This window comes from Heterocephalus glaber, unplaced genomic scaffold (assembly GCF_053883595.1).
Source record: "Heterocephalus glaber isolate CG9 unplaced genomic scaffold, H.glaber_assembly_v1.0 deba00001730, whole genome shotgun sequence".
In the NCBI taxonomy this organism is placed as follows: Eukaryota; Metazoa; Chordata; class Mammalia; order Rodentia; family Bathyergidae; genus Heterocephalus; species Heterocephalus glaber.
In genome coordinates, this window is record NW_028258441.1 from 1,525,641 (window position 1) to 1,542,575 (window position 16,935).

Sequence of the window (16,935 nt, forward strand, 5' to 3'; positions counted from 1 at the left end):
GTTTAGACCGGTGGTACTCAACCTAAATTCTCCACCCTTTCCATAATCTTGGGTATTGCCAAAATATCAAGTATCTTGGGAGAGGACAGGATGAAGAAGCTCCTTGGGTGATTTTCATATATTCCTTTCCCTCCTAGTCACCCCCACTTTTGGAACCATGGAGTTAGAGATTCATGAAAAGAATTGCCAATTCCTATAAAGTAATTCAGCAGGTAGCTAGCCATTTGTAGAACATATTAGAAGGAAATAAATATTAACATAAAAATAAATCTTGACACTTAGGGCAATTGCATGGTGTTCCTAGTAAGTATGCTGAAGTAAAAATTGGATCTCCCAGATCAGGTAGCATTGGGATAATGTCAACTTAAACACATAGGCACAACCCCTAGAATCTAGAAGGAAAATGTATACAGGGCCAATTCCTTAGGAGGATCTGGAGATTGATATCAAAATCCACCATAGACCCTTAGAGTTTATTGTGTTGAAATACAGCAGATGAGGTAAATAAGCATAATGTGTGTGTGTGTGTGTGTGTGTGTGTGTGTGTGAGTGTGGACATATACATGAGTAGGTATATAGTTCTTGTTAGAGCTCAGTTTCAGTTATTCTCAGCCAATATTTTTGCTATCATCATAAAGTCACAAAGAGCTCATCACAGAGTGTTATGGGTGCATTGTCTGCTGGCTATGGTCAAGATATTGATGCCTAAAGTGAACAAAACTACATAAGCAGCACCTCTAACTGCAGTGTTTTTCAAACTATAGACTCACTTGAGACTTCACCCCAGGTCTATTGAATTCTGATATTTTGGGGCGTTCCCCAAATCAGCATTTTAAGAAGCTTACTCAAAGTGACTATGATACAGATGGTCATTAGATAACACTTTAAACAAAGTTTGTTTAAGGGAGTTTCATATTAGTATTTATATGTGCATACACACACATCACATACACCCATGTATTTCTCAAAGAGACAAAGACTTGCTATGTTGCCCAGGCTGACCCTGAACTCTCCTGGGCTCAAGAAATCCTCCTACCTCAGCATCCCAAGTAGCTGGGACTGTAAGTACACAGTACCACGGTCAGCTCTGTATTATATTTTTATATCATAAGAATTTGCCATTAAACCATAAGCTATAAACACTCAAATTTATGGAGAAATGCCTTCTTCCAAAAGATTGAAATTGGGGTTGAGAAGTCTAAAAGTGGGATTTTATACTTTAAATATAGAAATCTTACATATTTGTAAATGCTTGATGACAATTAGTGGCAGTGAGAGTGCTTTTGAAGGTCTGTACAGCTAAATCTTGAATGGGGAGAAACATTAAACTGGAGAGAGAAAAGGAAATGCATCCCTACATGGCAGGTAGGTCATGTCTCAGGGTAGACTTGTAAAAAGCAACTCCCAAATTCAAGAATGCTTTTTGCAAACAAAAAGAAGAGACAAGACATGTAGGATGACCACTGTCCAGGGTAGGAAGAAGCCTATGACACCTGGGTACAGAATTATGATGGGGGCTGTAAAGTACAGGAGCTAGGGTGAGGGTATAGGGAGAGACAATTGAGAAAAACTGCAGCCTATTTTGGATGGTGTAATCCTGGGGGCCAAGAACCAGGAACAATGGGAGCAGGCCCTCTATCACAAGCAGGGAGGAGGAGATAGGGACAAACAGAACATCTTAGGAGCCTCCAGGGGGAAGTGGGTGATGAGAGGTAGTTGGGAAGATAGTGCTGTTTCTATTTAAAGTCAAAAAATTTGTCAAAGGCCAAATAACAAAGAAATTTGCCCATTGAGAGACCAAAAAGGAAGTTAAAGCCTATATTGTCATTATGGCTTGTGTATAGATGTTCCCCCAAAGCCTTATGCAGTCATAGGTGGGGCTTTTTCAGAGGTGGCTGGATATAGAGTGTGTAATGCTGGAACTGATTCATGGTGCAGTGCTAGGCTCAAGGACACTAGGATTAAGGGTATGAGTGTTACCTGCCCTAAGTAGCCTGGATAAGATAGAAGGGGCAGAAAAGTGCTATTAAGGTCCCTTGCTACTTTGCTACCTTCTGCCCACCTTGAACTGTCTCTCCTCTGTGTGCCACCCTGCTTTGGAGTCAGCCAATTATGGACTGTAACCTCTAGGAACTATAAGCCAAATAAACCTGTCCTCCCTTAACTTGTGGGTGTCAGATATTTTGTTGAAGCAAAGAGAGAAAAATAACTAAGACAATTATACTCTGGGACTAGAGAGTAGTAGGGAAGATTAATTTGAAAAGATAGGACTTCATGTTCAGGGTCTGGGGACTATTGAGTTAATGGAGTGTAAACAGTGAATTCTGGAATGACCTACTTAGTAGTTTCAGTTGTGCAGAATTGAGCACTGCTATACTTGCCATCATTACAAAAGCAAGTAACTTTCCCCTAGATTTCCCTCTCAGTGCTTTCAGTTTGTTGTGTTTTAGAATAGACTGAGGGAGCCAATTGTTACAGAAAAAATGAGGAGCCATCAGAGGGTGATTTGGTCCATTTCATTTCATTTGCAACTTCAGTGGAGCCTTCCATTAGAGAACAAGGTGCTTCTCCTTTATATCCTGAAAATAGGAAGAACTTTTGCCATTTTTATCTGGAGACAGTTCTCTTTAGACTACTTTCCTTGTGTTTATAGCTTTCTACTATGTTCTTTTATTAATTTTTACTTTTATTAGTATAATTGCAGTACATAATGATTACCTTCATCATGGGGCATTGGTACGTGTATGTAACACTTTTTTTTGGTACTGGGGATTGAACTCAGGACCTTGCACTTGTGAGGCAGGTGGCGGCACCACTGAGTATTTGGCAGGTTCATTTTTCTACATTTAGCAAATTCAAATGAATTATCTACTGTAAACTCTTTATCAGCTGCTTTCGGATTGCTTTAGTCCACTGGAACTTGTGAAGATTGCACTTCTTTTTAGAAGTTTTTTTTCTTATCATATTTTGATTTACAGTACAGAATCTGAACATTTTGCAGTCTGTGCAGAACAGCATCATATCGTGGCCAGGTTAGATGGGCCCTGAGCATAAGTAACACTTCCTGATGCACATGTCAGCCCTGAGCCCTGTGCCTCTTTTCTTTTTTCTTTCCTTTCCTTTCATTCCTTTCCTTTCATTTCATTTCATTTCCCTTCCTTCCCTTCCCTTCCCTTCCTTTCCCTTCCCTTTCCCTTCCCTTCCCTTCCCTTCCCTTCCCTTCTCCTTCCTTCCTTCCCTTCCTTCCCTTTCCTTCCTTCCTTCCTTTTTTCCTCTGCCCCCCCCCTTTCTCTCTCTCTCTCTCTCTCTCTCTCTCTCTCTCTCTCTCGAATTTTTCAGGCTAGGTCTTTCTGTGTACTCCAGGCTAAACTCACTATGTGGCTCAGACTGGCCTCTAACTTGTAATCCTCCTGCTTCAGCCTCATGAGTGTTAGGATTACAGGTTTTTTGAACTCTGTATTTTTTGATCTGACTACACATGCACCCAGGAAATTTTTTGGCTGCTAGCATATGACCCTATTAAATATTCAAGTCTTTGCCTTGTTCTTTTGCAAAAGGATAATGGTCCTAGCCAAAAAATACCCTATGTATATGTAGGTCAATGAAGTGAAAAGAGTTGAGAGAGCCTTTTAATAGGACACTCCTGCCAAAGTAGGTGGGTTAGAAGAATACACATTCCAGACCCAACTCAGGTTAGGTTTTCATATGTCTCCATGTCCAGAGTCCTCCAAACTATGGTTTGATATTCTTACCTAGGATAAAAGCTCATGTTTTCGGTGTCTTTGCAGTGGAATGTCAACAGCAGGTGTTCTCTGTTTCTGTGGTCTCATAATTATCTCTCTTGTAATTCCAGAAATATCTTCAAGTTTTTTTAGCTATCCTGGCTGAGCTGTCTTGAGGACTATTTAGCTGAGCAGCTGTTGATAAGAATGTGGTGGTGTAATGAAGCCACCCAGAGAAGCTGCTCTGAGAATAAATTGCCCTTGGTTGTAGGATCGAGTTCTATCTAAAAAAGAAAGTTTTGGGTGGTTTCATTACACTCTGAGACTACTAACAGACCCTGGAATGTTGCTGCATACCTATAGTAAATTTATCCTCAGGAAACATAACTAACAAAAATTATAAATAACTTTTGGAGAGATTTATGAATTTGCCTATAATGGGTTCATAATAAATTATTAAAAGAAGTTAGAACTAGTATGTGTATATTTCTGAGCAGGGTGAGGTTGATGTCAGTGAGAACAATCATGATCTTATACACTATTGGGGACAATACGTAGTCTAAATCAGCAAGACAATTCTTATAAGGTAATGTTGCATGACATTTTTATATGGGAGAACTATATATAGTTGATAGGACAAAAATATTAGTGGAAATATGTGTGTTTTGTTCACTCATTTATTCATTTATTCTCAAAAGGTACTGGGATTGCAACATTGAGTAAGCAATAGTTTTTCCTCAAAAATATTAGTGTATAGAGTGGAGGGCAGATATACTGAAAACTGGTTGAAATACAATGTATTTTAAAGATAATATGATAGCAGTGGTTCTGAACTTTGGATACACATTGGGGTCATCTAGAGAACTTAAAAAATCTTGATTCCCAGACCAGTGTGACTACTTTTGCCTAAAACAAGAAGAAAGCCCCTTAGTTGAATCTTGAATTCTGTATAATTTACCAGATTAAGAAGAGGAATAACATGATGGGCTGAGGAAATAGCACCTAAGAAACTGCAGGTTTGGAAAAGTTAGGTCTTGGTATACAAGAGAAGCAAAGATGTGTTTGGAGAAGTAAGTAGGAGTCAGATCTTAGAGGGCTCTGAAGAAACATTTGTACTTTATGTATTTGTTATGAAACCACTGATGGGTTTTAAGCAGTAGTCTATCACGGGCAGATGTTTTGGCTTTACAGGCTCACTCTGGTGGCAATGTTAAGGAAGAAATGGATGACTCAACCCTGTTTCAGAGAGACCCATGAACAGATTAATACAATCATTCAGGTGAGAAGCCCTGTAAGTCTGGATATAGGACTGTATCAATGGGGATAAGGGTGAAGAATCAAATGTGAGAAATATTTGGAGAGTAAACTCAGCTTGGAACATGAAAGGAGAGGCACATAGGAAAAAGTGTACAGGACTATGAAGCTGCTCATTTGGGTGACTGGGAGAATAAAAATATCACAACCAGAAACAAACCACAAAGGAAAGTCAGTTTGGGGAGGCATGTGTTTTATTTTAGTATTTGGTTAAATGCTAGGTAGAATCCTAGGTTAAATCTTTGGAGAAATAGCTAGGATGCTCTTGAATATATAAGCTGGATATTTGAAAGTTGACAGGGCTGGAGATAGAAAGTTTAGATTTATATTCATTAATGTGATAGCTGGCTTCTTTGAAAGTTTGAAAATATCCTCCCTTTCTTTCTCATTTGTTTACCTTACCTAACAGCCCTTTATAACAAAAAGTACATATTACATTTTTAAAAGTGCCTCAACTCAGTTAATGTGATCATTAAATGAATATTTAGGACCCTGAGTTTGAGCAAAATATTATCTATTAATATTTCAGTATTAATGAGTGGTAGAATAAATATGCACCCAGGGACCAGCTTAAGCCTAAATTTGTTGTTAATCATAATTTAACAAGGGGTACAGAAGAGTCAAGAAAACCTGAAATTGACTTACCTGTAATCTGCTTATATGAAAATCAAGGACTCCCCCTCCTCATAAAATAATTTATTCTATAGCAGTGGTTGTCAGCCTTGGACCTATAAAGAATCTCAGTGCTCAGCAGTTGAAATGCATAGGCACTTCTTAGAAGAAGTACAAACGACCAGTAAATACATGAAAAAATGTTTAGCATCTTTGACTATTTAGAGACATGCAGATCAAAACAACACTGAGATTCCATCTTATTCTGGTAAAAACAGCTATTATCAAAGGCACACACACACACACACACACACAACAAATGCTGGTGAAGTTGTGGGGAAAAAGGAACCCTTCTACATTGTTGGTGGGATGATAAAACTAGTACAACTATGGAAAGCATTATGGAGATTCCCAAAAAAACTAAAAATAGAAATTACATTTGACCCAGCTGTACCTCTTCTAGGTATCTTCCTGAAAGAGTTAAAGTCATCATATTATAGTCATACATGCCTGCCTACATTTATAGTAGCACAACTCACAATAGCTAAATTATGGGAGCAGCCAATTTTTGCATCAACAGATGAATTGATAAAGAAAACATATACACATTGGAGTACTATTCAGCTATAACAAAAGATAAATATGAGTCATTTATAGGAAAATGGATGGATCTTGAGACCCTAGTACTAAATGAAATAAAGCAGACATGGTTAAATATTGCATGGTTTCTCTAATATGAGTGAACCAAAATATAAGTAATTTAAAGAGCAAAATAAAAGAGACATGGTAAAAAACAGGGAGGAGTAAAAATGATCCACATGAGGGGCCGGGGATTTAGCTCAGTGGTTCCACCACCTGCCCTGCAAGCGCAAGGACCCAAGTTCAATCCCCGGTACCAAAAAAAATAAAATGATCCACATGAGATATGAATATGATTAATGTAATTATTATGTATCACAAACATATACTAATTTAAAAAGTTAACAAAAAGAAACACAATGCCAAGGATGTATACCATCAATTAATGAAAACTTCTGAGAGTGGAACCTGGCCAAGCATTAATATTTATTAAATATCTACAAGTAATTCTTTGTGCAGCCAAGTTTGGGAATTCTTCATGTAGAGGATGAAAGCCTAGAAAGGTACAAGTATGGGATACTGGCTTGTGGTCATGGAAAAAGTAGTGCTGAGGGCAGCATGTGTCCAGCAACCAAACTGCCCCTAGGCAGAGCTTCCAGGAGTCAGACCTGAAGCCATACTCAAATGCCACATGTTATGGCTTGTATCTAGATGTCTCCCCAAAGCCTCCTGTGCTCATAGGTGGGGCTTTTCAGAGGTGGCTTTTTCTATGGTGTGTTATACTGGGATTAAGGGTATGTGGTACTAAATTAGTCCATTGATTGGAATTAACATAGTTCTGGGTGTGGCTGAATATATTTACTGAAGACAGAAGCCCCACTCTGGGTGTGGGTGGCACCACCCAAAAGGCTTGTATCCTGGATGGGATAAAAGGGAAAGGCAGGCTGCTTGGTGCTCTCTGCCTGCTTTGCCATGGACTGTTTCTCCTCTGCCATACCCCTGTGCCATGCTGTCCTGCCTTGGAGGCAGCTAACCATGGACTGAAACCTCTATAAACTGTGAGCTGAAATAAACCTTTCTTCCTTTAATTTTGGGTGTCAGGTATTTTGTTTCAGCAGTGAGAAGTGTAACCAAGACACCACCCCTGAGACTTAGGGCTAAGAAATTACAATGAAATAAAAGCTGAAATAATAGTATCCTCTATAAACTCTCTATAGTAAGAGAACAAGAAGTCAACAATTTTGACATTGGCAATAACACTAACAGCACCAAAATTTTATTGAGAGCCTGTACTTTACACCATGCACTAGCCTAGGTACTGAGAATACAGTGACAAACAGGGTAGACTCTCTCTTTTCTCTCTTGAATCATGAATACTAATGGGTGGAGATGGCCAAAACTACATCAAGCATTGCTAAGTGCTGTGAAAAGCTTTAAAGAGAGTGATATAATGGGGAATAATGAATGCCTATTTGAATTCCGAGAAGTTGATTTGAAGAGGTAACATTTATTATTTTTCCATTAACTTTATTGGTACATTTTAGGTATACAGTACAGTTACATTCAGCATTAGGATCTTGTACCTTTACATGATGTATCTTGGTTCTTATTTTTTCCCCATTCCCCTGCCCTCCCTTCACGCCCCCCATCCTTCCCTATTTACAAAGACTTTGTTTCCATTTTGTTCTTTTTCTCATATTTTTTCTTTTCCCTTCTTTTCTTTCCCTACTCCTTTAGACCTTTTCTTCCTATTTCACAATATCAATTATACATTTTTATCCTTATTTGCACTTTTAGTTTTTCACACCAGAGAAACTATTTGGTATTTACCCATGTGTGTCCTATTTATTTCACTTAAGAGTATGGCCTCAATGTGCATCTACTTAGCTATAAATGTCTGTAGTTTCTCACTCTTTATGGCTGAGTAGTACTCCATTTTATAAAAAACCCACATCTTCTTTATCCAGTCTTCAGTTGATGGGCATTTGGGCTGCTTCCAAGATTTAGCTATTACAAACTGTGCTGCTATAAACATGGGTGAGCATATATCACTGTGGTATGATTCTTTTAATTCTTTTGGGAAGATACCCAGTAGAGGGATAGCTGGGTCAAATGGGACTTCCAGTCCTAGTTCTTTGAGATCTCCATATTGATTTCCAAAGTGATTGCACCACTGTGCACTCCCACCAACAATGAAGAAGGGTTCCTTTCTCCCCACAACCCCACCAGCGTTTGTTATTTGTTGCTTTCTTGATAGCAGGTATTCTTACTGGGGTGAGGTAGAATCTCAGCGTTGTTTTCATCTGCATCTCTTGAATGACCAGTGATGTTGAACATTTTTTCATATGTTTATTTGCTGCTTTTATGAAGAGGTAACATTTGAAGTATGAATGACAAGAGTCAATTATATGAATTGCCAGGAAAACACAGTAGGCAAAGGAATAGCAAATAAAATGACCCCAAGGCAGTAGCAAGCTTAGCATGTCTGAAAAAGAGAAAAGATGCCAATATGTCCAGATCAGGCTGAATGGGGGAGAATGGCACAAGATGAAGTTCTGGAGGTAGTCAGGAGCCATATAAGCCTAGCAAATCATGATAAGGAGTCTAAACTTTAAGTATGATGAAGAATTACTGAATGGTTTTGAGGAGGGAAATAATAGGATCTAATTTCTATTTTAAATTATCATTTTACTGTTGGGGAAAATAGATTGGATAGTTGCAATAATGAAAACAGGGAGACCAATTCGTAGAGCATTTGTAATAGCACGAGAAAAGTTAATCATGAACTCGGGAAGGAACTGGTATACTTGAGATGTATTTTGAAGGTCCAAACCATAGACCTTTTGGAGGTTAAGGAAAGATGTACTGAGATGATGGCAGTGATTGCAGCAATAAGGCACTGTTATTGTTGAGGGCATTAGCTCTCTTGGCAGTGGTACCTTCAGTATCTTTGATAAACAGCATCAGTTCCTTCAGCTCAGACATCAGTCCATGCAGTCTTCCCAGGCATTGTTGACATACTAGCCCCTCTTGGTGTTGACAGGAACAGGAGGCATCATCAGTACTGAAGGAAAATGGCAGGCACCACATGGCAGCAAAGAAGATTCATTTTTAGAGCACATGTGAGATAGCCTCTGAGTACTTCTTTCCAGAAATATTTTTTAAAAACTCAACAGGTTATTTATAACTTCTGCAGAACAGATGGGAGAGGAGTCAGAGATACATAATTTTGTGACTGTGATTCCGTATTGCCCATAGGCTGCTTTGACAAACATAAACTGACTTACTCATTAAAGAGACTCTAACCAAACCTATACTAAATTGAATATTATCAAATACCTTTTGATAAAATTTTCTCCTGATTATGGAAACATTAACATTATTATATTAAAATGACATAAGAAATCTTCATATACATACTCCTAAAGATTCAAGTGGTATAGAAGATAAATGCTGTAAGTGTTAATCTTCCAGTCATATTCCTCCTAAGAAGTAACCATAATGAAACAGTTGAGTTTCCCTCAAGACGTTTTTACTGATTTGTCTTTTTCTCATTGACTTATAGAGGCTCTTCATATATTTAAAGTATTAATCATTTTCTCACACAACAGAAAACTTTCTTTCCTACTGATTTATCTTTTAATTTTGTTTATATTACCTTTGGTTGTACAGATGTTTTAAATTTTGATGTCATCAAATCTCACATTTCTAGATTTGGGATTTGGAGTTTGCTAAGGAAGGCTCTTATAATCAAAGATTATATAAAATGTTCTACTGTATTTAATTTTACTGCATACTTGTTCATTTAAGTGTTTCTTCTTTTATCCTATCATTGCTTAAACATTTAAACTATTAAATATATCTAACATAAAAATAGCATAGGCATAATAAAATACATACCTATGTATTCACTAGCCAGCTTAAAAAATAAAATACTTTCAATACCTTAGAAGCCCCCTGTGTGTTCCTCCTCAATTACTTCCCTTCTGTCACCACAAGAAGCAATCAATATCTTGCCTTTTGCTTTTCTTTACATATTTCTTGCCTATGTATAATATATTATTTAGTTTCGAAAAACTGACTACCAAGTACTCATGTTACTGTGTTGAGAAAGAGCAATACTGTTAAATAAAGGCTTCTACAGGAAAAGTCTTGGAGCAAGCCTGTCTTCAGCTTTCCTGAGTTTATAAGAATCCCTTTTAAGGAAGTTAGTGGGCAAAGTTGTAAGTGCTGTTGTGTCACACAGTGGCATGCTGGAGCTGGCTGATGGTTTCAGGAAATTGATCTCATGTTAGCAGCTTGAAATCGCCCCCGTTGTGTGTGAGAGTGGAGAAGATGGGGACTGGGGAGAAGTTGATCAAGGATACAAAATGTCAGATAGGAGGAATAAATTCAAGAGACCTACTGTACAACATGGTGATTGTAGTTAATAATGGTGTAATGTATACTTGAAAACTGCTTAAGGAGTAGATTTTTATTGTTTTCACTGGAAAAAAAATATGTGAGATAATGCAGATGTTAATTAGTTCAATTTGGTCATTACACAATGAATACATATTTTATAAAAAATAACATCTTGTCTGCCATAAAAATATGATTTTTACTTGTCAATTAAAAATAAAATAGAAATTGCCAATAATGGGAATATATGCGTCATGAAACTGATTAAAATCAGAGGTTTTTCTTTTAATTGAAAAATATTTTCTGAGAGCTAACCAACCAGAAAACCACTTGTACCAAGAAATACATGGATTGCAGTGGTCAGGTTGTTTGGTAAGGCAGTAGTGTGGACTGTTTTGATTATCCTGCAGAGATGTGAGTAGAAGAAATAAGCAGCTCTCTATTTTTTAAACTCTTCATGGATAAGCTCCATCTCTCAAAAATATGTCAAAGTATAACACTTCTGTTGGGGGTGAAATCTGCATCTCAGATGATCCAAGCATCAAGGGCTATATGAGATCTCGGCTGTTTGAAATGTCTTTAATCTACCCCATCACTTGATTAGCAGTCTGACTGGGTATAGATCTTTAGTTAGGAAGTAATTTTCCTTTAGAATTTTGAAAGCATTACTCTATTGTCTCTGAGTTTCTGGTGTTACATTGAGAGATATTTCGGTGGTACAAGTTTTAGGGTACAGCAATGGAAGTGAGCAGTGGAGGCAGGCAGGAGAAAAATATCACTGGATGTGAGGAAGCCAAAGAAGTTTTATGGAGCATCCATGAGAATGTCAGAGTCACTAAGAATAATGATGTTGGGCTGGGGATTTAGCTCAGTGGTTCCGCCACCTGCCTCGCAAGCTCAAGGATCCGAGTTCGATCCCCTGTACCAAAAAAGAAGAACGATGTCAGTAATGATGGAAAACAAGATAGCCAACAACCAAAACAAGGTGGCCAAGTCATGAGGGCTGGGGGCTAATTGACACAGCCAGGTTGGAGTTGGTAATTTTTTTGTATTGGGGATTGACTTCAGAGAGCATTGAGTGACATCCTCAGTGATGATGATGATGATGATGATGATGATGATTATATAGGGTCTCACTAGGTTTCCAGACTGGAATCAAATTTTAGCTCCTTTAGATTCCTCTACCTCAGTTTCCCAAGGAGCTGGGACTACAGGAGTGTGCTACCATACCTGGTAGTGCTGATGGATTTTTAGAAGGAATGAATTAGAAATGGTTGTGGTGGCAGTAAACAAAGACCCTTACCTTTTAGTCTACTGGTGTGACTTATGTAGAGCAGAAAGAGCCTCTATTAGCACTTCAGAGAAAGTTGCATGCTCAGGGAGATGTGAGGTTTTAGAGTAGGAAAGTGAAGGGGACATTTAGGGAAGAGCCTGAGGGTATTGCAAAGTTTAATTTGTTATAAAGTGAGCTTGAGAAAACAGAATTGGGGGTGGGTAAGGAGAGTGAGATAGTGGTTTATCTTAGAAGATAAAGAGAGTAGTCTGAGAATTAAGGTTTAAGTTATGATGGATGAGAGATTTGGAGGGCTGGTGTGACTAAATGCAATGCAGAATGCTTAGTCCAGGCTGTTATAACAAAGTACTATACATTGCATGGCTTGCGGACTAGACACTGTTTCTCACAGTCCTGGAGGCTGGGAAGTCCAAGGTCAGAGTGCTATCAGATTCTGTTTTGGGGGAGAACCCTTTCCTGGCTTCCGCCTCCTTCCAGCTGCATTCTCACAGGACAGGTAGAGAGAAAGAGAATAAACTCCCAGGTGTTGCTTCTTAGAAGGACACTAGTCTGTCCCATCAGGAGGCATCCAAAGTTAATTACCCCCCCAAAGCCCTACTTCCCAATACCATTACTTTAGAGCTTGTGACTTCCAAATTAGAATTGGGAGTGGGGAGGGGCACAAACATTCAGTCCATAACAATATTAAGTCACACTGTGGAATTGCTAGATATACACACTTAAAATTGTAATACTTAGATATATAAACACTTCATAGATTTTAATGTAGAACTTTAATAGTAATGACTTGCCCTTTAAGCAATTTACAATCACTCTCATGGATAGAGTTTGAGAGGCCATTTCTACATACCTTCATCAGTACACATTAGATACTAGCAAGTGTGTAATCATTTAAAAAAATTTTTTGAGGGGCCAAGGATTTAGCTCAGTGTTGCTGCTGCCTGCCTTGCAAGCGCAAGGTTCTGAGTTCGATTCCCGGAACCAAAAAAACAATTTTTTTTTTGAGATAAGGCCTTGCTATGTAGTCCAGGCTGGTCTTTCACTCACTATGCCACTATGTAGCCTACTTGACCTTGAAGACGTGGCAGTGATCTTGCCTCAGCCTCCCATGTGCTGGGATTACAGGCATGTGACATCAACCTGGTTTAATCATTTAATCATTTACATTTTTGGCATCTTGATAGTAAAAACAAAGGATCGCATTGTTTCCACTTATATTTGTCTGTGTGTGTGTGTGTGTGTGTGTGTGTGTGTGTGTGTTACTGGGGATTATTAGTGAGACTGAACATTTAAAGATGTTTTATCGAATTTTTCTGAAACCTCTTCTCATCTTTGAGAATTGTTTCTTTGCCCACTTTTTAAAAATTTTTTTCCCTATTGATTTGAGGGAACCCTTTATTCTTTTTTGTTTTTTTTGTACCGGGGATCGAACTTGGGAGAAACCCTTTATTCTTTATGCATATTAGAATTCTAATTTGCTAAAATATTTTCTCCCATTTTTAAAAAATAAAAAAGTGTTTGTGTTAATACTGTCATTTGTTGTACAATTTTAGATTTTTATGTAATCAGAGCTATCATTTTTCACTTGATAGCCTCTGGATTTTCTTTTTTCTTGAGACAGGATCTTGCTATGTAGTCCAGGCTGGCCTTGAGCTCACTATGTAGCCCAGGCTGGCCTTGAACACCTGAAGATCCTCCGGTCTCAGCCTCCCCAAGTGCTGGGATTATAGGCGTGCAACATCACCCCTGACTCTGGTAGAACAAATTCTTTTTCATTATTTTTGTTTTTTAAAAATTTCTGAGATAAGGTCTTAAAGATAAATTTATTAGAATTAAATTTTCTTTAGGTTTTTGATAAAATTACATTGGATTTGTCCATTAATTTTGGCAGAATTATGTTTATTTTGGATATTGCATTTTCCTACCAGAAAGCTAGGTATACTTCTCCATTTTTAACTTTCTCATATAAATTTTATTTATTTAAAAAATTGTGTTTATATCAGTACATGTTCGCAGTACATAATGACTACATTCATTATGGGGAGTTGGTTCATGTACCTAGCTCATCTTAATTCTTTTTTTACACCTCTTTCCCCTGCCCCACTCTCTCTTCCCGTCTCTTGGTCCTCTTCCCATTTGCAAAAAGTCTATCTCCCTGTTTCTTATTATCTATCTTTTATTTTGCTGTTTAATTTATTTATACTTTTGGTTTCTCATATAAAAGAAACCATGCAATATTTAAGCTTGTGTGTCTGATTTATTTCATTTAACATTATGATCTCAAGGTGCATCCATTTTCCTACAAATCACTCAGATTTGTCATTTTTTAGAGCAGAGTAGTACTCCATTGTATTTTTCCATTTTTGAAGATGCACTTTTGTATGCTTCAGTAAAGTTAAATGGTTTTCTTCATATAAGTTATATATATATATATATTTTTTTTTTTGGTAGTGAGGATTGAACTTGGGACCTTGTGCTTGCAAGGCAGGCGGCAGAACCACTGAGCTAAATCCCTGGCTAAGTTTTATATATTTTGCTAATGATTTTTATAGTTTTATTATCATGAATAGGTTTTCATTGTATTTTCTAATTAGTTATTATCATTATACTGAAAGTGGTTTATTTGGTATATTCACCTTTTATCTTGACTCATGATTTTAATAGTTATCATTTTATTCTTTTTACTTTCCAGCTAGACTCTCATATCATCGGCAAATACATTGCATTTTCCTTTACAATATTTAGCGCTCATTTCTTCTTTTCTTTTCTTTTCTCTTTTCCCTCCCTCCCTCCCTGCCTGCCTTCTGTCTCTCTCTCTCTCTCTCTCTCTCTCTCTCTCTCTCTCTCTCTCTCTCTTTCTCTCTTTCTCTCTCTTTCTTTCTTTCTTTTTGGTACCAGGGATCAAACACAGGACCTTGCTCTTGTGAGGCAGGCATGGTGCCACTGATTTAAATCCCTGGGTGTTGTTTTTTTTTCCTAAGACCAATGTGCTAATAGTAGTTTTTCTGTTGTTGGTTTTTTGTTTTTGTTTTTTGTTTTTTTTGTCACTTAGTCCGAATGGCTTTGATCACAGGTGAATACAAGATTATATTGTTAATTTAGGTCTGAGTTTTATTTTATTTTTTAAAATTTAAAAATATTTTATTTTTATTCATACATTGTTGAGATATATACTGATTACATTCCTCATGGGGAGGTGGTACATGCACCTAACAAATCTTAATTCTTTTCATGTCTCCTTTCCCTCCCCTAGTTCTGAATTTTAAATGTTGGCTGGATGTTTCCTGTAACCTAAAACTCAACATTTCTAAAATCAATATAAACTCCTAATTGTCACACATGCCCAACCTCTGTCAGGCATTCATTTCTTTATTTCTGCTATTTGTGTTCAAATAACCCAATTATTCTAGTCATTCGAGTTTAAAAATCCTAAATCACCCTTCATTTTCTCTGTACTTCTTTCCTCCCCTCTACTACTTTCATTCAGAAATTCTTCTCAGTTTGTTCTTTGTCCCATTGTTCTAACACATCTCCATTCTATTCTTACTGTTAACCCCTTCAATCTAATTTGACAAACTATGACTTATGGCCTTTTATTTTTTACGCACAATATATGGAGATACAAATATAAATAATCAAAGTTCCTGCTCTTGAGTTTACAAGTAGTGGGTGAAGGTTCTTAAATTTAACTACACTATCATGTAGTAGATACTACCAGAAATATATATATATATATATATATATATATATATATATATATAATCAAATATGGTAGTTGAGAGAAGAAAGAAGTTCTATTTCTGCTGAGTCAAAAAACGTTGCATGCTATGGGACAAGTGTGTTTTTTAGGTGGAAAAGGAGGAGGCAGAAAGACATTTGTTTTTTAATTTTATATTTATCAGTACATGTTTGCAGTACAAAATGATTATATTTATTGTGAGGAGTTGGTACATGTACATAATACATCTTAATTCTTTTTTATCCTTTTTCCTCCCTCTTCCCTCTCTCTATCTCTTGGTCCCCTTCTCTTTTGGAACAGATCTATCTCCCTGATTCCTATTATCACTTATTTCTCTCTTTAATTTACTTAGATTTTGGGGTTTCTCCTGTAGGAGAAACCATGTGATATTTAAGCTTCTGTGTCTGATTGATATCACTTAACATTACGGTTTCAAGGTGCACATATTTTCCTACAAATGATTCAAGTTTATCCTTTCTCGTGGCACAGTAGTACTCCACTGTGTATAAATACCCCATTTTCTTTATCCATTCATCTGCTGATGGACATATAGGCCACTTTCAAGATTAGCTGTTATGAGGTGTGCTGCTATAAACATGGGTGTGTATTTATGTATTACTGTAATATGATGTCTTTAACACTTTCAGGAAGATATCTAGAAGGGAAAAAGTTGGGTCAAATAGAATTTCTTATTTTAGATTTTTGAAGAATCTCCATACTGATTTCCATAGTGGCTTACTAGTTTACATTCCCATCAAAAATGGAGAGGGGTTCCTTTTTCCTTGAAGCTTCAACAGCATTTTTATTTGATTTTTGATGATAGCCAGTCTTTCTAAAGATGGAATCTCAGTGTTGTTTTAATTTGCATTTTCTAATGTCTAGAGATGTTGAATCTTTTTCCATGTACTTAGCCATTTGTACTTCTTCTGAGAAGTGTCTATTCATTTCAGTTGCTCATTTTCAATCGAGTCTTTTATTTTAGGGAATCTAATGTTTTTCAGTTCTTTATATATTTTAGATATTAGTCTTCTGTCTGAGGAGTAGCTGGCAAAAATTTTTTTTCCCATTCTGTGGATTATCTCTTCACTCTGTTGGTTGTTTCCTGTGCTGTGGAGAAGCTTAATTTGATATGGTCTCATTTGTTGATCCTTGATGTTATTTCTTGTATAATTGGGATTTTGTTCAAAACATCTTTACCTTGGATGTTGAATTTCGTCAAAGGCCTTTTCTGTGTCTATTGCTTCTATTTATATAATGTATTACATTTATTGATT

General features: G+C 37.0%; 1 long non-coding RNA gene across 8 annotated transcripts in view; it reads left to right on the top strand.

Annotated features, from left to right (window-relative positions):
• The window catches only part of LOC110347145 (uncharacterized), a 116,876-nt gene that overhangs the window by 12,749 nt on the left and 87,192 nt on the right, over positions 1–16,935 (top strand). For 2 of the 8 annotated variants that reach the window (XR_015446851.1, XR_015446847.1), the window contains exon 3: positions 4,914–5,001. The exons of the other annotated variants lie outside the window; for them this stretch is intronic. This is a non-coding gene — a long non-coding RNA (uncharacterized LOC110347145). The remainder of the gene's footprint in view (positions 1–4,913; positions 5,002–16,935) is intronic. 8 annotated transcript variants of the gene reach the window in all.